Genomic DNA, 24,343 nt, shown 5'->3' with positions numbered 1-24,343 from the left:
AGGCTGTTTTACAGGCAGATGCCCAAGGAAGAACACTCTCAACTCTTGCAAGTTCCTTGCCCTGGTACTCGTGAGCTGCATTGTCATGGGAGAGTGCAGCTTCAGAACGCTGGAGTTCCAGGTATGCTTCAGATGCACCCAACATACAAAGAACCACAGAAGTCTGAAGCAGAAACTTGTTCTCACTACTGCAAAGCCCATCAGTGTGTCCTGAGCAATCATGTACCATTAGATGGCTCTCAAACTGTAAAGAACACTTGCAACATAGATCATAGGATAGTTTGGTTTGGAATGGTCCTTAAAAGGTTATATTGTCACACCCTTGCAATGAGCATGGACATCAGCTAGAATAGGTCCTCAGAACTGCATCCAGCCTGACCTTGAATGTTTCCAGGAATAGGGCATCTACCACTTCTGTGGGTAACCTGTGCTTATGTTTTACAGCCTTAATCATAAAAAATGTCTTCCTTATGTCTATTCTAAATTTACCCTCTTTTAATTTAAAAATATTATCTCTTGTCCTTTAGGGACAGGACTTACTAAAAAGTCTGTCCCCATCTTTCTCATAAGCCCCCTGTAACTACTGGAAGGCCACAATAAAGCCTTAGAGACTTCTCTCCTCCAGGCTGAGCAACCCCAGCTCTCAGCCTTTCCTCAAAGGAGAGGTATTTCATCCTTCCGATCATTTTTGTGCCCCTTCTCTGGACCCACTCCAACAGGACAAGTTCCTTCCTGTGCTGCAGACCCCAGAGTGCATTCAGTGTTCCAGGTGGGGTCTCAATGAAATGGAGCAGATGGGAAAAATCACCACCTCAGCCTGCTGGCCACATTGCCTTTGATACTGCCTGGGATATGTTTGGCTTTGTGGACTGCAAGTGAATGTTGTCAGTTCATGTGCAGCCTCTCATCCACCAGCACCCTCAATTCCTTTCCCTCTCAGCCACTCTCAATTCCTTCATCTCCCAGTCTGTATTGATACTGGGGGTTGCCTCAGCTCAGGTGCAGCACCTTGCACTTGGTTTCATGAGGTTCCCATGGACCTACTTCTTGAGTTTGTCCAGATCCCTCTGGATGGCTGTCCCCCTGGCATGTCACCTGTACTGCTCAGCTTGTTCTTGCACTCAAACTTGCTGAAGGTGCACTCAATGCCACTGTCTATGTCATTGACGAAGATATGAAACAGTGCTCATCCCAGTCACCTAAGGACACCACTTGTCACTGATCTCTGTCTGGACATTGAGCCATTGTTCATTTCAACCAATTCCTCATCTGCCAAACAGTCCATCCATCAAATCCATTTCTCTGCAATTTAGAGAGAAGGGTGTTGTGCGGGACTGTGTCAAAGGCCTTACAAATGTCCAGATAACAACCATAGCTCTTCCCTGGTCCACTGTTGTCCCTTCATCACAGAAGGCCACTGGGGCTCACTTGTCTTCCTGTTGACAGATTTCCAGTTTCCACTGCAGCCTGGGGACTCCTCACAGGTGTAGGAGCACAGCATATTTATCATGATGTTCTACTTGGCTTATGATCATGATGGGATCTGGAATGGGAGAGAGTATTGGTGCTGTTCTTTGATATGTTTTAAATACATCAATGCTTGTCTTTGAAGTTAATGCCTTAAAAATCATAGTGTAATACAGCCTCACTGGAATATCTTCCACAAGCCACAGTTGGTTACTTTGAAAGTTTTAGAGCAGGCTCCTCTCATATGCTCAGGATGTAGGACTACCATATTTTTATGCTTTTCCCTTGGTATCCATCTTTGGTCTCTGTTCACAGTATCATGGACAGCAAGATGAGTTCTTTACATGCCTCTATTCAGGCTGACTGTTCCAGGGTTGATTCTGCTGTCGGATTGCACATTCAGTGAGGTAGTGTAGGAGACAAGTTATCAGGCTAGACTGGCCTTTGGTCTGACCCAGAACAGTTCTTGTATCTTCTCTCTCTATTCTCTCTGTTGGGTGAACTTTGCCAAATACCTTGTAGGTCAGCCGAAGGCTAGCCAAAGGTGTAGCCAGAGAAGAGAAATGTTTCAAGACCCATCTCAATGAACATTTTCTTTGTAGTCACCAGACATTTTGCTTCTTTATTTCCATTGACATAGCTGTAGTCTTTCCATCTGGCTTTTCTAGGTATGAAAGTTTTACCCAGAGGGTAGATTGTATCTGTGACAAGTAAAGATCCACTCTGTTTTTATTCACCTCCCCCGTTGTATTCTGGAGTTTTTACATTCAATGGATTGAAAATTAAACAAATACTGAACTGAGTCCACTGATAATAAAAAAATTATCTCACAAAGACAGGCGCTGAGGATATGTGTACTTGAATAAGTGATTAGCAAAAAGACCTGTGATACCAGCCCAAGGAGACACTTAACTTGTAGGTGGTTTGAGTTTTCTGCATTTTTGCTTAGTATAGTGCTGTTTTTGCTGGAAATGTGAAAAGTGAAAATCAATAAAAATTTAAAGATCAATTAGTGAAAACTATGTTGTTTTCTTTTTGATTTAGAGGGGTAAAATAATGCCAAAGTAGCTGAAGAGATATTTCTACCCAATTTACAAACTACAGTCTGATATAAAAATTCCTTTATTATAGTATCTACTTCTTTCTGTTTCTGAATAACCTTCAAGAGCGTAGTGAGTTCAGAACTGATATAAACTTAGCTAGATGTCAATGTTATTTGGATGTTTCATATTCTGATACTCTGGGAGTACAAGGTTGTGATGGCTTAAACAGTTGAATCTGGAACATTGCTGAATGCTTATATACATGTAAAAGTATATGGGGAGGTGTCAGCCAGAGCACACAAATGCATGGAATCCACAGCCATTGATTAAAGTTATGTTGAAATAGTGTGTTTGAGTGCTTGCCCACCATCATACTTAACTTTTCTTATGCTTAAATGGAGTTTCCTGTGTTTCACTGTGTGGTCTATCCTGTCACTGGATGCCACTGAGAAGAATCTTGTTCCATCTCCTTTCCTCTTTCTGAATAGGCATTTTTGCATATTTGTAAGATTATCCTTGCATCTTCTTTTCTCCAGGTTAAACAATTTCACCTCTCTCAACCTCTCCTCATATGACAGGTGCTTAGACCCTAAATCCTCTTTGTGGCTCTCATGCTGGGCTTGCTACACTATATTCATGTCTCTTGTTCTGGGAAGCTCAGTCCTGGATGCAACACTCCAGGTAGGATCTCACCAGTGCTAAGCAGAATGGAAGGAACACCTTCCTCAAGCTGCTGGCAATACTCATCCACTCCTGGAAGCTATTTGCCTTCTTTGCCACAAGGGCACATTGCTGGCTCATGTTATGTATCCCTGGATCCCTTTCTTCACAGTGTCTTTCCAGCTAGTCAGCCCCATCTTCCAGCTCCACTGGTGTGTGGAGTTATTTCACCCTTGATGCAGAATTTGGCATTTTGCTCTGTTAATTTTCATGACCTATTGACCAGGGTCCTTCTGATGGCAGCACTAATCTCTGGTGTGTTAACCACTCCTCCCAATTTTGTACCATCTGCAAAATTGCAGAGGGTGCACCCTGTCCCATTATCCAGGCCATGAATGAAGATGTAAAATACTACTGGCCCCAGTATCAACTCCTGATGTACACTATTAGTGACTGGCCTCCAGCCATTGATCACAACCCTTTGAACCCCTTGACAGTTCAGCAGGTTTTCAGTCCACCTTACAACCCATTTATCCAGCCCATGCTTCATCACCTTCTGAGGAATTTCACAGAGTTAGCCAACAATTGCCAAGTATGAATAGGAAATGGAATCTGTGTTCTTCTAAGATATATAACATTTTTATTGGTTAGACGGTAGCAAAGTGTTTCTGCTGAATTTGTTTGATTTTCAGTTAACAGAGAAATTAACAACTGCTTTGTTATTTTTGCATGGCTGAGAGCAGTGTCAGGTTAATTTTGTTGCAAAGAGTGAATTTATTGCTATTCACTGCATAGATGATTCAGTGAAAATGTGAATTCAGTTATATAAATTATTTAGTTATATGTGTTGCATGTAGAAAGCTGTGTGAACAATATTAATAAAATCAACCATGTGAGGATTTCCTCAACTTTAAAATAGTTTTATTTTCAGCAATTTAATTGTCCTTTTTGTCAGGTCAGATCATGAGTGAGCTGATGTGAGTGAACTCATATCACCTGGAGGGCAGAGAGTTTTGCTTGAGATCTCTGTACAGAATAGCAACAGAAACAGAATTAGTGCCCTTTCTGAGAACACTTGTTTGATATCCTAAATCATAGGATAATCTCTTGTGTGGGGGGAATCAAGAGCTGTTTCTATCTGAGCCACAGCTAGATCTCAAAGAAACAGCTCCTCCAAACTGTGTGAGGTATCCACACACTTTGATGCTTTCCAAGTGAATTTTTTCACTGTCACAAAGATTGCTGCTTGCTATTTTAAAGAGTTACTTCTGATTCTCAAACTTGGGAGTGAGAATCTGTTCCTGGTTAGGTGTTGGATGCTATGATTGAAACACTTTTGTCCCCAAATGGAAAAGAAAGGTCAAAACCTTTCAAAGTACTTCTTCCAGAAGGCTGATGCAATGCAGTTGGCTCTGAGAGAAGCCTTATGCTAAGAGATTCTGGTTTTGGAAAAGGACTGTGCTTGAATATTGCAACTCTGGACAGTCTTTGTTTTTAAGACCAATGTGATTTCAAGCATTAGTTGCTGCCAGATACAGTGAGAGAACATCATGGATCTGATCTGTGAAAGCCTGCAGTTAGCAGCTGTATTGTGAGCTCTGCCAACAGGCTGAGGTGCTCAGGCAGGAGGAATCCAGAAGCATTGCTGCTGTTCCAGTTGCCACCAGGTGCTGCTCTGCAGGTGGGCTTTCTTGCTCTCTTCCTGTCACCCAGGCTGGGTAGAGGAGCCAGCAATTAGAGACTAGTGCTTGCAGTACTCAAGACTAGGCTTGGGCTTAGACCAGGCTCCACATGTCTTGATTATCCCAGGGATAATCCCATGTTTCCCCCCAAGCAGAACTCAGCCTGGTAACCCTTCAGGAAGCTCTGACCTGAGCACCAGCTTCCCTTTTACCACGTCTCACCTTTCTCTATGGATATGTAGGGCCTGCCTATGTACACAATGCTTGGTACTGATGGAGAAGACAATGAAAATGTTATTGGAAGCGCTTGAGTGGATGCTGATCTATTCTTGTGAGCCCTCCATAAAGGCTGGCAAATACTGAGAGTAGCTCTGGATTATTAACAGAAAACCTGAAATGCACTTGCCTTTTCAGTCTACTTTTGTTGGTTTTGAAACCACCTTCTAGTGGAAGATTCTCTGCCCATGGGAAGGGAGGGTGGACTGGATGATTTTAAGGTCCCTTCCAACCCACACCATTCGATGATTCCATGAAACTGTGTGGTTGTGATCAGGCTGATTGAAAGATCTCATTAGAAAAAATGAATTTAATGTGGAATAGTCCCACAAAGCAAAAATGGAGCTTCTTGGCAAGAAATTTATTCCAAAACTGTATTATTTTTGGCTGGAGAATGGAAGCAACATTATTTGAGTTACAAAACACAGGTAAGGAAGTCATTGTACATAGGTTCCAGATCAAGGCTATTCATATGGATTATTCAGTGTATTGTTTTATTTGAATAAAACCGGGTAACAAAAGATAAGGGTGAGCTATCAAATGTTTGGAGACAGTTCACTAAGGTGGAATTTATCTTTATGCTTGCTTGATTTTGGTTATTTTCTTTTCTGTAAAAAAAGTTTAGTGTAGTCTTGTGAATTGGGGCCATGGGACTTCTATTAATTGACTTCTGCAGGTTTTTATTCCTTTATGAACTACATTATAAACCCATTGTATTTTCAAAACTATTTTCATTACAGTTGTGACTGTTTTCATTATGGGAAGCAGTGGATTAAGAGAAAATGATGAGATTATAAGTGACAGGTCTGAAGCCAAAAAGGGAATTGTTCATTGAAACGACTGGTACTCAAGGTTTCTATCACTTCTGACCACTTGTGACCAGGATTTGGTTTGTGAGAAGTTACAGAGAGGGCAGTACTGAAGAAAATAAAGGAATTTGGGAAGATTAATAGGTTTCTTGTCAAAGAAGAGCTGAGAAACTTGCAGCCTCAACTTTCTAGTTATCCATACTAAAGAAAAAAGAAAAGTATTTTTCCAGAAAAAAAAAGCATTAGCAGACGTATCCTGATTCTGCCATCAATATCAAACAATTTTTCTTTGTGCATCAGTTTCTTCTTTGCAAAATGAGGATAAGGGTATTGGGCAGTGCTTTGAGATCTGTACCAGTAAGTGCAGGCTAACACAGCACCACTCTCCTTTGATGCTGGATGCTCACCATGATGCAGGACTAACAAGCTGCTGGCTAAATGGTCGTAGGACATAGGAGCATATGACACAAACAATGACATTTCTGATTTAGCATAAATTTATGTGATTTTTTCTGTTTCCTTTTATATTTCTTTTCCATGGGAGAAAACCAGGCAATTGTTTTTTCCAGTGCTGCTATAATAAGCTACAAAGCTGATTCTGATGAAAAAATAGACTATGATCTCTTGATGATTGATCAAAGCAGGTGATTTTGAACTTGGTTTTAATCTATTATTTAAACAAAATGCTAAATAAAAAACCACTTGAATGACTTCACAATTGTTTTACCATTATAGTTCTTAGTGTTTTTTTAAAGAAAAATAATATTCACTGTAAACAAGTAAATTTGTAGCTTTTACTCTGGCTTTCACAGGCCTGTTGACATCACTTCTTGAGCCACTGCACATAGGAGTACAGTTCACATGGTACCACCTAACAGCTCTGCTGTTTCCCAGAAATGTCAGATCTCCTGTGTGTGTGTTGGAAAGGCCTCTTCTGTGTGGGTGTGAATGGATTCCATAGGTGTTTATGTATGAGAGGTAGAAAGGGACACTAGAAGAAAGTCAAAGAGGGCAAAAGAGCATGCTAAGAGGTCATGTCTGTGAGTCTCTCAAAACCTGATTAGCTCTAGAGTCAGTAATGCTGTTGCATCCAAAGCATGGATATATTAGCATGTGAGACAGACAAATTTGTTGAAGGCCACCAGGCCTTTAGCAAACATCAGGATCAAGAGTGGGATGCCTAACTCACATGGTGACTGAGGCAGTGGTGGCTGCTCTCTGCAGACAGCAGCTACAGGTTCAATACCAGCTGAGACAAGGGATCGCTTGAAACACTGTCTGAGCCCCTGCCAGCCCTTGTTGTACTAGTACAGTTTTCTGTTTCTGATGGAATGGCTTATGTTGGCCTCCCAGCTGGTGCTCCAGTCTGGGAACTATCAGATACTGTTTTGTTGTGAGCTTTCTGAAGGGAATATATTGCATGTAGTTATCTGTTATTGAAATTAACAGCTTGATTTTATTATTAACAGCAGCTTTATTAAAAAAAAAAAAGTGTCCTTGTAAATATGGGTTGTGATGTTTATCTTGCTTCAACTTGATATTTTCAACATATGCAGTGAGTAATCCAGGAACACAGATAAATCTGCTGAAGTTCCTTAATGATTCTGGCAGGTAATGGGATCAGAACAAGCCTGGAGGACCAGGCAGGGTACTTCAGCTGACACACACAGTGTCTGTATGTCATGGATGGGACCTTCCTGTAATTCTGTTCACATTTGTAAAATTAATTGTACAGATTTATCTAGACTGGTCAGGTTACTTTTCTGGGTGCCGCATTTCTTAGGTACTAAGATGTGGGTGGGTTGGTGGTTTGTTTTTTGTGGTTTTTTTGTTGTTGTTGCTTTTTCTTTTTTGTGTGGTTGTTTTTGTTTTGTTTTAATTTGACAAGCTGGATTTTGGATAAAAACTATAATTTATTAAAAGTTGGCAATAAAGCATTAGATTTTATTAAAGTGTGTGGAATATTTTAGGCACACTTACTAACTTAAAAATTATTAATTAAAAATTATTAATTAAAAATTTATTTTTTATTTAATTAAATTTTATTTATAGGCATTTTATTAGTATTTAGACATTTTCTTATTAGATATCTAAATCCAGAAGAGCAGAATGAACAGTGACATGCTGAAGGACAGAAAATTTTGTATGAAAGAAGGAAGGACATCAACAGATGAAAATAATGTTGGAATATATGGGGGAATGGACTGGAAGGGCTAGGCCTTAGTTGGTCATATTTTGGTATTGGTAGATGCCACTCTCTTCTCTCTGGCTCTTAGATGTCACTGGAAACAGGAATATTAGTTTCCTTCTTTTTCAAATCCCAGGTGAATTTCAACTGTTATTCAACTGTCATTAGGAGATGAATTTTTTTTTTCTTCAGTATCCATGCCTTGTCTCTCAGATCCTCCCATCAAAGTTGTATCTTTCTCCTTGATTTTTCTCCTGATTTTCCAACATTTGTGAGCATATTTTGCCATGTTTTGGCCCTTTGCACTGCACCGCATGTAATCCTGGTCCAATTTCTTGTAGTCACCAAATCTGCCAATTTTTCTTTTTGCTCCTTCAACTGCATTTCCTTTGATCATCTCTGCATTCTAGAGCATTTGTAAGTCCTTCTTTGCTGTTTGCAGCAAAAAAATGGCAATCAGTTTTGGCAAGCTGTGGTCCGTATCCCTTCAGTTGATGGCATCCCATGCCTTTTGATGGCTTTCACTTCAGTGACGATTTTTTTTTTTTTTACTTTCAGTATCCATGCCTTGCCTCTGATATCTTCCCCTCAAAGTTGTGTCTTCCTCCTTGATTTTTCTCCTGATGTTGCAAGATCTGTGAGCTTAGTTTTGGCATGTTTTGGTCCTTTGCACTGCACCTCATTTCCTCCCAGACCATTTTCTGGTAGGCATCAATGTCCCCATTTTCTGGGGTTTTTGCGTTTTTTTCAGTTGCATTTCATTTGATCCTATCTCCTTTCCAGAAGCTCTGTAAGCCTTTCTTTTGTGGAAATTTCATTTCCTTTCGGGAAGGGAAACGGAATCTTGCGATTTCAATGGGGACCAATTGGGCTATCTTTGCTCCATGTCCCTGCACTTGATGGCATCCCATGCCTTTTGATGGCTTTCAACTTGGCTTTTGATGAATTTCAACTGTCATTGAGTTAATGCATCTGATGAAAATGGTCTTTTTTCACTTTCTAGCTAGCAATAGAAAAACTAATTAAGGCATAATTTTTTTGTACAACGAGAGCTGGAAGTACTGGAACAATGAAAACACAAGGTTTTGTTCTGTGGTGAAGACTGGAAATATGCTTGTCACGAATAACTATGGTTTCTAGAAATGAAAGATTATTATGTAAATTTGTATTTGTCAGAGCTGCAAAATGGAGACTAAGTACCAGCTCTGCTGTATAACCAGTGTCATCCAGACCTTTGATTATGAAAGGCTGAGTTCTGTAGAGCACACCAGTGCACAAGAGACAGCCTGGTTGGAGAAAAAAACCTCAAGACTTTTATTCCTTGCAAAGGCAGTTCATTCAAAGAGGTGTTCAGACTGCTGGGAATATCTATTTCACCCTAGGCATGCTTTTACTGTGTGCTTCACAATAGAGCATAGTTTTAGCAGTCCTCTGAAAATTTTAAATCTGCATGAAACATGGCACAAGCTTGCAATGATGGTAGGATGGCTTTCAGGAGATCAAAGAGCAGCTTTTAATATTCAAATGCTGTGACTATGTATCCATAGAGAAAAATATCATAAAATCATTAACCTTAAATTTTAATGGAAAAAGCAAAACCTTGCTGTTAGTTCTCCAGACCCTTACAGTGAGATTTCAATTGACTTTGAGGCAAGGATTTTGCTCAGTAATAAAACTATTAACTGATTCAGTCGCTACAGTAATTACTTGTTTGTGTTTTGCTGAAAGGTGATCTAGCAAAGCAGAACATGTCTCTCTACAATTCTCAGTACGATGCCTATGAAGAGCCATGTAATGGTAAATTTAAAATTTAAAAGAAAAAAATATGCTATTTTGTTAGCTAAAGATTTAATTATCCTTTTGCTATTACACCATAAATTTAAGCACCTTATAATTAATGAAAATATCCATGATTTCCACAGCTGTGTAAAACAGGAAAAAAAGCTAATTTTTCTATTTGCTGTGTCTCACTTATTCACTTCACCATCATGTGAATTAATCCAACACTAGGCACCAAAGCATCAAATGTAATATTAACTACTGGGGGATGTTATTTGCCTCATATTGCTCACCTACTGTAATCTTAAATGAAAAAAAAACTAATAGAATCCAGCTCATGAGACAACCCTTCACTGACAAAAAGTCAGTGTTAATTCAGGATCTTCCCCTTGATTGAACAAGTCACTGTAGGAAACTGAGTGGAAACAAAATTTGCTGCAGACTTCATAGTGAGGAAATGCTTCCCTAGATAAATAATTCCAGTGCTCATCAGCTCTAAGATGTGTGTGGCAGATGTGTGAGGAGAGAAACAAGGTGTCTAAGTACACAAGGTTCACCTCATAAAGGGAGTTCTCAGACAACTATGGGTTGTGTTATCTTCTGTGATGGCTACATCTGATCCTTCTCCTGGCCATTCCTTGAATACACTTCTTCCTTGAATAAAAATTATCAAGTGTAGCCATATTAAAGAAAAAGGGCAAAATGTTCTAAATTGCTTTTATTAGCTAATTTAAAATCTTCATAACCTATTTGAGATGTAAAGGTCTAAAATATTGTGCTCATAAGAAGTGCTTTTCCAACATTCATAACTGAATTCAAGTTCTTCATCTTCCAGGATAGAACTCTGAGTGTGCTATTACAAGAAATACAGGATGAGCACAAGAAGAAAACTGTTGACACCAAAATCACAGATTTGCTCACTCACCTTTGGTCCAGACCAAGCATCATCCCCAGAGAAATAATTTCTCCATTGTCTTCTTTTACAAATCAAATCCATACACAAAGCATTCTTTGTTGATGCTCTTACTCTATTAACTTCTCATTTGTAAGTTTGTGGTCCCCAAGACAGATCAGAATATCGGTGTTGTGCATGTCCTTGTGAATCAAAAGACCTTCAGCTCTGTGGGGTTTAACCGGTTTTACTTAAGGGAGGCATGGCTGCAATTGTGTACCAGGTTTTCCCTGTATTTTTCCCACATGACTGTGTTTTGACACTAAAGACAAGTCCATGATGAGCTATGGAGGATGGGAATTTGGTGACTAATGACTTTTAATTCCTTCTGCTGTTGTGTGGGTCTGTAAAAAGAAAAAATCTTGGCAGAGCATGTTGTTCAGTAGCAAGGTAAGGTTTGGGTAGGGTGATAGGGTCCTTCCAAGTCTTGTGGTACCTGTCTATCTGAGTTAAATGACACCTAACCTTGGTCAGGCCTGGAAGGACACTTTTTGTTCAAAAAAAGAAAAAAATGTACATGGTGATAAGACCATTTCCTTTCTCACAGTGTCTCCTTTAATGTCAGGCCTGAAATATGAAGTCATTAGGGGATATTAAAACAGTGCTGACAAACTAATTAACAAAAGACATTACGCCGGATGGGCTCAATTTATCCTTTTTAATGGTTCTTATAAATGGGTGCCGCCAATTAAAATTAATAAAGATTTACCAGCGATTGCCCAGCATACACTGTTAAAGAGCTTCACTGAAGGTCGCCTTAAAGTCAGCCTTGTCAAAGCTGCAAGTTCAGCTCCCAACACCAAGCCATGCTGAGCTACTCTCAGTTACATTTTCCCAGGCAGTTTCTCTTTCTTTGTGTTTGGCTGAAGTTTATACACTTCTGTCTCTGCCTGTCTAAAATCTCATCCATCTGCCTGTTGACTCTATTAAAAAATATCCCCCCATGCACTATTAGATTTGTCACAGTTCCACAAAGGAGAATCTCAACAGTCAGTATAATGAGAACTTTGTTCTTTCCAAATTTGTCTGTTATGATGAAATCCTTGACTACCAGCTTTCATTTTAAACCACTCTTTATTTTCTTGCTGTCAAATTAAGGTACAACAGTGTCCCTGCTTAGGGGAAGAGTATGGATGATTGAGAATGCCCTGTGTGGCTATAGCTTTGTTCAGTCTAGACCAGACTGAATTCTGCCAGGCCATGCCCTTATGGCTTCCAGCATTTCTTCATGTGTAGGTGATAAGATATTAAAAATATAAATTATGAATGCATCAAGGGAGAAGTCTGCTAGTACCGTAGTGACTAAAACTTGGTGACAAATAATAATTTCTTTGCAATCTCTCCACCAAAGGAAAACAACTAGGAGACTATCCATGCAGCCACGAGCTCGCCTCTGATGTTCTGCCCTCCATTTCCATTTTGTAAGGCAGTGGGGCAGGTAAACTGTCTGAATGTCACCCTTTTTTCACCCTTGACAGAAATGCTGTCAAGAAAGACTGCTGTAAGTGGATAGATGGAGATGCAGTTATAGCTTGTGCTGGGCTATGTTGGCAGGTCTGTGCTGATCTCTTTGTCATGGGAATGTATCAGCTGTAATGGGCAGGACACAGACTGTGGGAGAAGGTAGAATTGTCTGCCTAAGAACTGAATTCTCTGGCACAATCTTTTGGTGTTGCTGCTGTTAAGGATTCCCCAGAAGGCAGCACTGAGGGCCAGCTACTGCTGTCTTCTCATGCATATTTAGGTCTAGATTTTCAGTGTGAGATGGTAAGACACGCTGATGCTTTTGGAGAATAGCAAACAGTTCCAGATGCATTACTCTTCAGTTCCAAGCAAGCAACTGCTGTATGTCAGAAGGAGGACCCCAGAAATGCTATCCTCTGTTTTGTTCTTTGTAAAAACATCAATGAAGCACAGTAAATTAACAGTTAAAAAAAAAAGAGACCCACGGGAGCAATGCTAAACATAGTGTTACATGAGCTAGAGAAACAGCTCAGCTGATTTTGTGGGAGACCACCTCAGACTGCCACAACCAGGGCAAAGTGACCCAGTTGGGTAAGTTGATGAAGGTCCAGGGAAATGAGAAGGATTAAATCTCTGAGAACTTCAAGAGAGATGAAGCTTCATATTGGTATATAACTGTAACTGTCTCACTGGAGCTGGTTCCTTACTTTTTTTACTTTTGCCACCTCATTTCCCTATTTTGAGTATGCTAAGCACATGCAGGAAATCTATACATTATATTCCAGGAGTGAACATGTCCTCCTTGTGAAGCTTAAAGGACACGATAACGGAGAAAAGATTTGCAGATTTTCTGAGCAGGAAGAGAGGGAGGGTGTAGGAAGGAGATGAAGGAGAAAGAGAAGAAATAAAATCTAAAGAGGAACTGGAAAGAAAGTTAAACTGAATCATTGTTACTGAGTAGTCTTTCAAATTGCTCTTAACCCTTGTCTGATATTTTAGTAACTCCTCTAGACGAACACTTATAAATCCTGTTCTCACTTACAAGCAGTATTCTTTGGCAGATAGGTACATGATTTTTTCCAATTAGGAGTATAACACATGGGGACTAAGGGTCAAACTTTGGATGTTGGAAGCAAATTCTCTCACCTATTGAAACAAATCAACTGCAAAATTATAGGATTAGAAATGTGAGTCCATCCAAGGTTTTTCAGAAATGACTTGTGGGTTCAACCTGTCTCAATTTCTGTATTTATTTCTCTGATATTTGCTGTGTGAAAAGACATCAGACTTAGTTCTGGAGCACAGACGGGGTACAGTGGTACAGCAGTGGATGGAAACTCTAAAGCCATTTATTCTAAGTGGAGAAGGGCTAAATCTGCTACCAGGCTTCCTGTAGAGTGAAGCTCTCATCTATGGCTAAATCTGATGATTTCAAAACACATCTCATTACAGAGCTCTCAGAATTTCTCTTGAGTTGACTGAATACCTAAAAGCCCCAGTAGACGCAACAGCTATGGGACCAGCTGCCCAACACAAATTCTCTGATGGTTTGTCTAGTGAGTCTGTATTTCAGTTGATGACAAGAAGGTATTTGCACACCACTTCGGCATTGATTCTAGCAGTATGCAGAGTCTGTACTTTTCCTATTCCACTTGTTTAAAATCTCCTTTTCTGTAGTATTGAAAATATCCTTGAAACAAGAATTTTGTTGAATCCAGTTACTACCTTGTGTCCTATTACACTTAATGTGACAGGACTATAAATTGTTTACTGTCTCGTAGTAAAATTTTGGCACAGATATTTCTGGCAGAGGTCCTAATCTTTGCAAATCTCCTTAAATCTCCTTTTCCTGTGCTACATTTAAATAAGCATAGTCCTTTAAGCTTCTGATGCCTAATAATGGTGCTTAGAACAAAGATGGTCTTCAGATAAATAATTTTTCCTCTTAATTTTCTCTTCTATTTCTGATGCATATGTAAGCAAGAGCTTTGTAGTGTCCCTGTAAGCTGTTCCATGTTTGCTATTCACTTTTTATGTTAATCTGGAGAAGGGAAAATGAAGAAAGAAGATGCATCTTCTAATTTAAGAAATATTCATCTAATGGCAAGAATTGTATTTTGTGTGTTAAGACTTCTCTTACTCAATCCCCTACCTGTCCTGCAGCAGAGGATGTTGCATTTTTTTCTAGCTTTGTACTCAATCTTCTTTAATTTCCAGTTGCTTTGCAGGTTTGCTTGAGCTAGAACCCCACTAAAATATCAATATAACAGGCAGAAAAAAAACAGGTGGGAGCTAAAAGTGAAAAGCAGTGATTTCAAAAGTGACTGTGATTTCAAAAAGTCTGAGACACTGTGATTTCAAAAAGTCTAAGTAACAGGAAAGAAAATAGAATGTGAGAGATTTCACTGTGTTATCAAGTTTTGTTCCTACAAACAGTGGCTATTCTGGAGCTTCCTTGGCTTCATCTCTCACAGTGTGTAGAGCTGGGTGGACATGGTGATTAACGGCGGCAGATCTCTCAGTACTCCTTTGGATCTTTGCATCCTCATGGGCCATGTCACCTAAACTCCTTGGCACCCTGGAATCTTCTCATGCAGTGAACATAGAAAACCCCCTGCTATTCAGGAACAGTCATCATATATAAGCTTTCTTCTCTGGCATGAAAGTTTGCTTGTGCACATTTGGGTATGAGCTCTCATCCTCCCATATGCAGTGACTGCCAACCTGACTTTTTCCGGTTGTGTTAGAGGGGAATATTGGGGGATACGTGCTGCAACCTGGTTCCAGGCTGCTAAGGTTTTCAGTTTCCTCAAACAACCCCGCTCTGAGGGATCACCAGCTTTTGCCTGCACTCTTGATGTACAGCACATTAATTGTGCCCTCCCTAATTCCTGCTTCAAGATAAATCTCTTGCGCTCCCATTATTGGGCTAATTGCTGTGGATTATATGGCAGTCAGTTGCTCTTTGGCAGGGAAAGATTAATGGAGGACACTTCCTTTGTTTTGATTTCATTTGCTAATTGCTGTATGGAGAAGTGGTTATGTTAATTCATCCTCTCCCTCTGTTAGATAGCAGGGTTTTGTTTAGCATGTGCTGGGAGAGGAGTAGTTGCCAGGAATCCTAAACGTTTCTTTGTCTTGCTCTGTGGATTTGAGATGGTTTTAGCAATTCATGGAGAGAGTGCTCATATGTTTATGTGCTTTTTCCTGTATTTCCAGGCATAGGATGTGCTAATTACAGGTGCACAAAATTAGGAATAAAGAATTTTCTGCATTTTTGGTAGGGGCTGAATAATCTGGTTGGTCTCTTTGTACCTCTGTCAGACTCATGGCAGAAAGTCAGGACCCCAGTGAAAAACCTGGGCCTTTTAATTGAGCATGTATGTCACCATTCTGGCCCCTGGACAAGAGGCAGAGGCAGAGCCTGTGAGCAGCTATACACCTGGGAATTGAGTGTTGTTCCTAGCTTTGTTTTTATTAGGAAATTTAAAAAACAACTGTCACCAAGTGTGCAGTTTTCTCAGCTTTAGATAGACGCAGAGGTCTGAGAGAACTGGACAGATAATTAAGCCATTCACACTTGTTAACCAGAAAGGAGTCCAAACCAGTCAGTAGTGAATGAAAATTGCTGCCATCTGTTGCTTGTTCCTTGGCTTTTGCAAAGTGTCTGGATGTCACTCTTTCTTGCTGAGGCAGATGTTTTCCACTGCACATCTGCAGTCAGGGATTTGTGCTAAGTGCCACCCTCACCACAGCAGAGATGCCTCAGAACAGAGATTTTATTTGAGTAACAACTAAAAGGTGTAGTTGCAGGGAATCTGCCCAGTGCCTTCTATAATTTAATTGCACTATGAATAAATGAGACCCCTCAGTCTCCAGAGTTATCAGCTTGACAGTTTTTACTAGAATAAAATTCTTTTGATCCAGTGGCTGCAGCTATTAATTTAGGGATCCAGACATAAAGTCTTTATTATAGAAGACTGCCAGTCTTTTTACCAAGAAACCTGTCAGCCAGTCCTCTCAGTTTGGGGAAGATGAACAATCTGGCCATCTTTAGATCTGGATGTTTCAAAGACCTTTAAATTGAGCGCAATAAAATCAACAATGGATAGTGACAGAAGTAATTGTGCTAAACTATTTATGTTTCTGATTGTTTGTAGCAAAATGGAGGGAGAGTATTTAGGTTTTATCTTTGGATTTATAAACTCTAATTATTATTGTTATTAAGATTCCAGTGGAAACCTATTTGTCTTCACTTTATAAGAGTATAGAGCATACTTACCTGCTCCAGACTGTTGATAATTTTTCTATTGCTATGAAAACATCCTCTTTTTGATAAACTCCTCAGAAGGAAACATTTTGGGGCCTCTCACAATTTTGTTGCTCTATTGTTATTGCTGTTGTTTCAAGGTAGGCTCCCTGCATTATGTCACTGGCAATTTCTGCTGTGCCTGCATTACTTTTTGCATCCTTTTTAATCTTCTCCCCATTGCTGTGAACTTAACCTACAGAGGATCTTCTTGGCTGAGCAGTAAAATTCCACTTCCTATAATGTCCTATATTTTCGTGTTCAAATAAACATGAAATATCTGATCTTGGATATTGCTGGATTACAAGTTAGGACTCTTCAGGCACTTCCTTGATCTTCTTAAAAAAACCCCAATAATTTTGTGTTCAGAGTGCATCCTGTATGCAAACTGTCAAAATTGCTTTGTGTAGGTCTTCAGATTGTATCTCATGTCTCCCAGGAGGATGCTGATTTCAAGAATTTGCCAGGAGGTCTTAAGACACTGCCCTGTTTCAGGTCTCTCCGACTGGGCAGGCTAAGCTCTGCTCTGTTATAAATAGTTCCATTTGGAGCACTTGGAACTTCTCCTGTGTCAGGTTGACAAACTTCAGCCTCAAGCAGGTTTCTCGGTATAAGGTAGTCATTGTCGGGAGAGTGAAAAGTGGTTTTCAGAAATCTCTTCACAGCTACTGAGAGCATTAGAATTTACCACTCATAACGTAGCTGGGAAAACAGCTTTACGTTGCCATATATATCACTACCTAGAATGTTTCTGTAATTGTGAGTGAGGATGGGGGAAACATGAAACATTACAGGATGTTTCATGTTAGAAATGAGTTTGAGATAGGCTGTGACTAAGAGTGTTTTACAGTGGGTGTCTGAGAGAAGGCCCACTATGAGCTAAGTCATGTGGAAACAATTCCAAGACACATAATGTATTTTGCAATTCATAGTACTTATTATCCATGCCTCTCAAAGCACTTTCAAGAAAGGTTAATGCTGTGAGAAGCCTTTAACACGGGGGCTGCTGTTTTACATGGAATAAACTCACAAAATCACAGAATATTGAACAGGGCAAGATGACTGAGAAATGCAGAGAGGAAAGTTGGTTAGGAAAAAGATAAGGCTCAGCTCCTCAGATGATTAAGTAAGCTGCGGTGCACATGGTACTCATTTGCTCCAAATAAACTGATTTTGCCCCAGGAGTCCTAGCTCTTCGTCAATGTCTAAACTCTGGCTATTGCTCCCTACTGTGAACCACCAATGAAACAGTTGCAAGGCTAGATAGGGGAGACACAGTTCAATAGCAGGGAACAACAGCATCAGAACACCAGGACCTCTTCAACCTAAGGGATGCAAGAGTCAGAGGCTGTGAAGACCCTTATGGCCCTAAGAACAACAGACAGCATTGCCACCATGGCATTGAAGCCATGAAGCCTAAAGGTAAAGTGGATAGTGCTCCCTTGAAATAGCAAAGAAAAAAATGTGTTACAGTGACTTAGCTAGAAGCGGCCTTCATTGTGCGCATGTGTGTCTGATGATTTAACTGAGATTATAAATTTTTTAGTGAGCTACTGGAAACATAAGCTTGTGACACAGGTTGCTACTGGGAATATGGTCTGGCATACAGCAGTCATCTGGAAAGTAGTTCTTGATGAAACATCATTAGCAGCAAATTCACCAGGAGAGTGGAAATGATTTCCATAGGCCACAGAATGAAAACCAATCATGCTAAGTATTGGTCCCAGTTCCTGGCAGTTTCTGATAAACTTGAAAGCTGTGTAAAGGGAAGGGGTTTAGGACATTTAGTCACATGTCTCTACTACTTTGCCAGCTGTTGTTAGTTCTAGTAATAACTGATTCCTCAGGGTGACTTTCCTGATCTCCTAATCTTTTAATTAGCCAGAACTGATAACAAGGAGGTGACCTCTATAGACCGGGCAATGGAAATTATACTGAATCCCAAACAGAGGGGAGACTTACACTATTTTAGAGTTGAAAACTGTTATTATTTAAGGTATTGTTCATTGTTCAGAATGTGGCATTTTCCCTATGAAATGAAACACAGATGGAGGACACAAGCATGCAGCTTTGAAAGACACCTAAGGTGTTAATAATGTATGGGCTAGAGGAACAGATAATGATAACCCCATGCATACCCACACTACACAGACATTTTATTTGTGCCCTGTGTAGAAGAAATACCATCTGCAGCAAAGGAGGGATGGGAGTTTTTGACAAAGTCTGGTAACTGCACTGGATGTTTGGACTTCCTCTGCCTTCCTTCCTGCTTCTGTTCTAAAATTTGCCTATTCACTTCATGTAGAGATGACACCTAGTGTTTGTTGAGAAGTCACTGGAATCTAAGCATATGCTTTTGATGAAGCTGATGCTGATTACCTAAAAAAGGAAATCTGTCTCTCCCATAATGCTCTACACTGTTTCATCTTCCAAGCCACCTTCCAGGAAGTGAGCTGCTGGACATCTTCCTTCCCAAGTCAAAGAACCCAGAGAAATTGGTACCTGCTCTCTGATCTTGTGGATCCTTGTAAACTAGCAGCCTTGTAAAGCAGGAACCAGCTAATAGTCTCTCAGTAAGGAAGGCAGTGGGGAATACACTGTTATGTACATATTGATACGTAAGAGAACATAACAGAAAGGGATGTACTTTCCATACTTTTCTGTATCCTCTTTGAAAATAAAAAGAAAAATCTGGGCAAGGAAATGTAGAAATTATCATCATGGTATGTTTCTGCCTCTAAAGTATGTGATGGGTGTTTCAGGCAGTTTTCTCCTCACTGAGAAGGTCCCTAAGGGCAGATATGGAGTCATATGAAGCCATTTTTCTAGCAGTGCTGCTACAGCTATGGCTTTGCTTAACATGGCTGTGGATGGCTGTTGTACAGCTGTGATGTACCACATCTCACCAGCTGCTGCCATGGGGGGAGCCCATTCCCAAGGCTCAGCAGTATCTGTCCTAATTAGGCTAGAAGAGCAGGATGTATGGGAAGCCCCTTTATGTTATAGTTCTTTGTCTTCCAAAGAGAGTTGGCATCGAGCAGGCAGGAGGCAGACAGGGAACTCAGTGGTGAGTCTTTCATGGCAGGATGTGGGGGATACCAGGTTATCTTGGAGTTTTGAAATAGATCTGTGGAGCTTTTTGTTTTGCTGCCATTCCTACCAACCTGTGTTTTAAACAATTATTAAAGCTGTGCTGCTTATTTGTTTTTAGAACAGTAAGCTAGTTGGCTTGTACATATCCAGTGAGGTGGGAATGTGTGCAGTTAGTTATTCTTTTGGTTTACTTACTCATGCAGAGGAGGAAGAGATGAGCCATGACTACATGGGTCCAGTCACTACAGAAGCACAAAACAGATTGACCCTTACCCTAAAGCTGTTATAATTTATATGTAACTGAGTAGATTTTTAGGAGAAAATGATGATTTTTCACAAACTATTTGAAATACTTGATGATTTTTGCAGCTCTGTAAAATATATGATATTCTCAATGAGACTATAATACCCAGTTGTGCAAAACCTTGGGTGACTACTAGGGCCTGACTATGAGAAATTATTTAGACCATGATAGTTAAGGGAGCATAAGCAAAGCAGTTCCATAATTTCCCATAGTTTCAGAAGGAATGCCAATAAAAAATTAACTTTGTTGCAAAATAAAATTTAAAATGCAGAATGCAGTGAGGCAGTATCCTTAATAGAGGCCAGAAGGGTCATATCCATTGATTTTTATTTTTCTCCATGGGATGTTGCCATCTGAGAATACTGTCATGTCCCAGGCTGAATTCTGAAACAGGGAGTTTGCAAGTTCATTTTATCAATCTGTAATTATTGATTTGGTTTCCGAGGGCAATGCATGATCAGTGAAATTACAGGCTGGCTGTACTTTCTATTCTCCTCCCAGAACCTAAGGGAAGACCATGATAGCCCAAGATTATTGCCAGAATCTGTCTGGCTGCTTACAATGACTGCCCTATCTTCAATGATTCCTGTGTTGCAATAAGGAACAAAAAAAGATTTCTTGTTCTCATACATGTTCTGTTCACTTGCTTGAACCCTCAGAAAGAAATTTCCTCCAATACAGCAGCTGGCAGGTGTCCAAAATGGATTATAACCATAACCACTACCCCAAGAGAGTATCTGCTCTTTCTGGGAAACACAAAATGTACATGAATCAGAAAAGCACACACAAAAGGCAGGCCACAAAATGTTAGTAGACCTGATCACAGATGAAGCTTTCTGGCCTTGATACAAATATAACTATGTCATGCAAAATCAGTTCTTGAGCTCCCAACTCATCATAACCAATGAATTCATCTTGGATAGATGCACCTCTTCCAGCTTGTGCAACAGGACAAACCCTACTGTTCTTAAACTGTCTATGGCTCATTTCCTTGATTGATCCTGTTCCTGTTATCAGTTCATTGGAACATGTTTACAGAAATAAAAATATGTGGACTGAAAAAAATGTCCTTTGTGAGAAGTGGACACAGTGAGAAGTACCAAGTTATGTGTAAATGAGTCAACAGAATCCTACAGTCCTGTCAAATTAAGACTGGATGGATCAGTGAGCCTGAGAGAAGAGAGTACAAAGGAAAATAAAATGTCCAACAGAAATTTGCTTACACACGTTTTAAGCCAAAAATGAAGAAAGAGATTCTGAAACATGTAGTGAGAAGACGAGGCTTGTAAACAAATAGAATTGAGGTAAAGAGTGGGAGGGAAATATACCTATTTATACTGTAAGGATGTTACAAGGGAAGGGAACAGTAGATTCTTCAGTAATTAGAGGGATTATATTATCTGAGGGTATCAATACATTTTTTTTCAAGTCACATGGACAAAGCATCAAAGAGACAAAAACTTCTTAAAGACTAACAATGTGAGATCAGTCTACACAAAAGACAGGAAAGAGTTCCCAACAATCAATGTAACTGCTAATAATGTAGCACAGACAAATATTTTTAGGCTTTATTTAAGCATCAGCTAGTGCTTGCACATAGATAATATGGACAATGGGATCTCAAGGTGAAGAATCTGGGCTCTGCAGTAAAAGTGAGTGGTCCCAGAGAGGGATTCTGAGTGTCTGTTTTTACAGAGCACTCATCTTCAAACTGTTTTGATCTGCCATCCCTATCAATAAAAAAATTTTTGAGCATGCTCCACAAAGCCTGGGCCCTTGGAGTTAGCTCCCGAGTCTGCTAAGCTCTGAAGGAGTTGCCTGATTTTCTTAGCTGATGCACACCCCTTGCTTCAGCTGGGATGAAACCCAGGGTGGGCCACACTCTGCTGGAGACACCAAAAGGCACAGGGAGACACTAGGGAAGAAAAGTAACTAGTAAGATTGATGTCTCCAGAGAAAATTTAACTTTCAGTGCTTAGACACCCACTGCTTGAATTGATTCTCAGAGTCCCCTGCCATTGTTTGGGTGGATGTTTGCTGGGAAGCGTTTTCACTGTTCTTGGAGTCTATGGAGAAATGAAAATGATTTATTCTAACAATTTGGACACAAAAATAACCATTTCCATCTGGCTGTAAATGAGGTACCAAACTTTTCATAAGAACACTTATTTTTGATCTAAAATACTAAACCACTTAACCTGTTGACTATTAAAAGCTTGACAGTTTAAGATACAGAATCAAGACATTTCTGGCAGCTGGAATTTTCTCTCTAGGGATTGTTCTAGTCTTAGATGTGTATGATTTGTAATTTTTAGGTACTATTTGAAAAATGCAGTTCTTATTTTTTTTTTTCTGTTTAATACAATTCATGTATTTTTGAAGTTTGTGATGGTGTATTTAATGTTTGGTGATAATGTGATTTCATTTTAACTGCCAGCTATCTGAAAGACACATGTAAGTGATTTCAATGACTCCTTTCCAGCTGTAGCAATCTGGGAGATCAGCCTGTCTGGTAGCAAAAGTTTAATTTCTGGTGTGTTTACATACATAGGCAAACCCCTTTTTTCTTGTCTTTCCTGTGTGCCAGGGATCAGGAAGAATGTTAGTACTTAGCAAGACGTCTCAGTTGTCTGGAGGAAAGAAAGGAAATGGCCTCTATATTTGTTCTTCTTAATTGACTTCTGTTTTCCTGAGTAGAAGTTTAAAAATCCATTGCAAATCAAGAATTTTCTCACTGTTGAGCAACATGTAATTCCAGGAAGATTAATGTAATCCATCAGATCCATTCTCTTGTTCTTTGGATTCACCAAATTAGCTAAAATCTAATTTCTTAGTCCAATTTTATGTCCACTCCAGGAGTTTGCAAGGTTATATGGATTCAACATTCAATAAGATTGAAGACTTAAACTGAGGAACAGGAAATATGATCTTAAATCTATTTTAATCTTGTCATGCAATTTTACATTTTGAATTTCTGTGGAAATACTGATTTTATTTTGGTGTTCACCATTGAACATACATGCTGGTATACTCTGCATGATAGTTCCTCTGACCAAGAGGATAGATTATACCTATACCAGTCTGAGTCAAGCAATAGTGCAATTTAATGTGCACCCATTCAGGATCCTAATTTTTACATTTTATTATACTAAAAAAATCACGGGTTCATTTTTTATCAGAAGAATAATTTGTGTCAAGATCTAATTGGATTAAAATTGGAATTCAATTACAATACACAAATAGCTTTAAATGTTTTATTTTTGTTACCTATCCAGACTGTTGGTGGTAGTTTTACTTAAAGCTTTAGAAAATATTTTTTACTGAAAACTGAGTATTAAAAATCCGTCTATACATAGGGAATTGAACAGGTTGTTTCTATTCATTCATGTCTTTTGGGATTTTAAACTAGCTTAATTTCCACTCTCGCATGTTAATTTTCTTAATATTTTGTAAAAGAAAAATAAACTTTCCGGGCTTTTCAGCTCCCAGTTGATTTTTCAGTTTTCAGTGAACAAGTCTTTGAACTGAACTAGTTGAAAAAACCAAAACATTTCCCTGTACTAAGAAGAAAGGCTCCTGTTGTCAAAATAAGATTCCTTATCTTTTAACAAGCCATGAATCTAGAAGATTGGACAGTGGGTTATGTGGATGTAGTGGTTTGGTTTAAAGGGCCAACTGAGAACCTGTACTACTTGCTCTTTTCAAGTTGATTTTTAAACAGGTTATTTAAGAAAATCTCAAAAGGGAATATGCTTCTGCACTTCAGCTGCTTTGGTTTAGAGTCCAACATAAGTTTAAATTACCTGTATTTGTAATGTTTCCTGCATGTCCAGCAACAGCAGCAGTGGCTGATAAAGGAGCAGGTACTGAGTAGGTTACATGCATACATATTATGCTAAAAACAGTAAAAATGTAATCTCCCACTACTGCTGGAAGACAGGTGTTCATAATTTCATTGTATTCTTTCTACCTAGAGGTGAGTGTGCTTTCTTCTAAGCTAATTTTAGGGTTTTTTTTCCCCTCTTCATTGTGGAGCATAAGAATAGATTAAGGAAGCCCATTACACACTGAAAGTTTTGGTTTGGTCAAAAATTAGATTAGAATTAGGGTGAAGGTATTCAGGTACTAAATGGTACAAATCCTGACTTGTAAAACCAGCCCTAGACTCAGCACTCCAGTAGTGTCTTCAGCTGTTCTAAGAAGATAAATTGTGTTCATTCAAAGAGAGGCCACGTTCAGGTTTTCTTAAAATGCAGCCTGCATCATTCTTTGCTTTTTGTCACCTGTAAGGCCATCCTCTTGCATTGTCATAATACT

The 24,343-nt window shown here is 39.5% G+C and overlaps 1 protein-coding gene across 7 annotated transcripts in view; it reads left to right on the top strand.

Annotated features, from left to right (window-relative positions):
• Positions 1-24,343, top strand: part of LOC119701139 (cell death regulator Aven-like) — an 81,847-nt gene that overhangs the window by 12,778 nt on the left and 44,726 nt on the right. Inside the window, exon 2 of one of the 7 annotated variants that reach the window (XR_005257027.1) lies at positions 3-7,753. The exons of the other annotated variants lie outside the window; for them this stretch is intronic. The gene's annotated coding sequence lies outside the window, so the exon portion shown is untranslated. Of the gene's footprint in view, positions 1-2; positions 7,754-24,343 lie in introns of those variants that run through there. 7 annotated transcript variants of the gene reach the window in all.

This window comes from Motacilla alba, chromosome 5 (assembly GCF_015832195.1).
Source record: "Motacilla alba alba isolate MOTALB_02 chromosome 5, Motacilla_alba_V1.0_pri, whole genome shotgun sequence".
In the NCBI taxonomy this organism is placed as follows: domain Eukaryota; kingdom Metazoa; phylum Chordata; class Aves; order Passeriformes; family Motacillidae; genus Motacilla; species Motacilla alba.
This window is presented reverse-complemented; position numbering and strand designations above follow the sequence as displayed.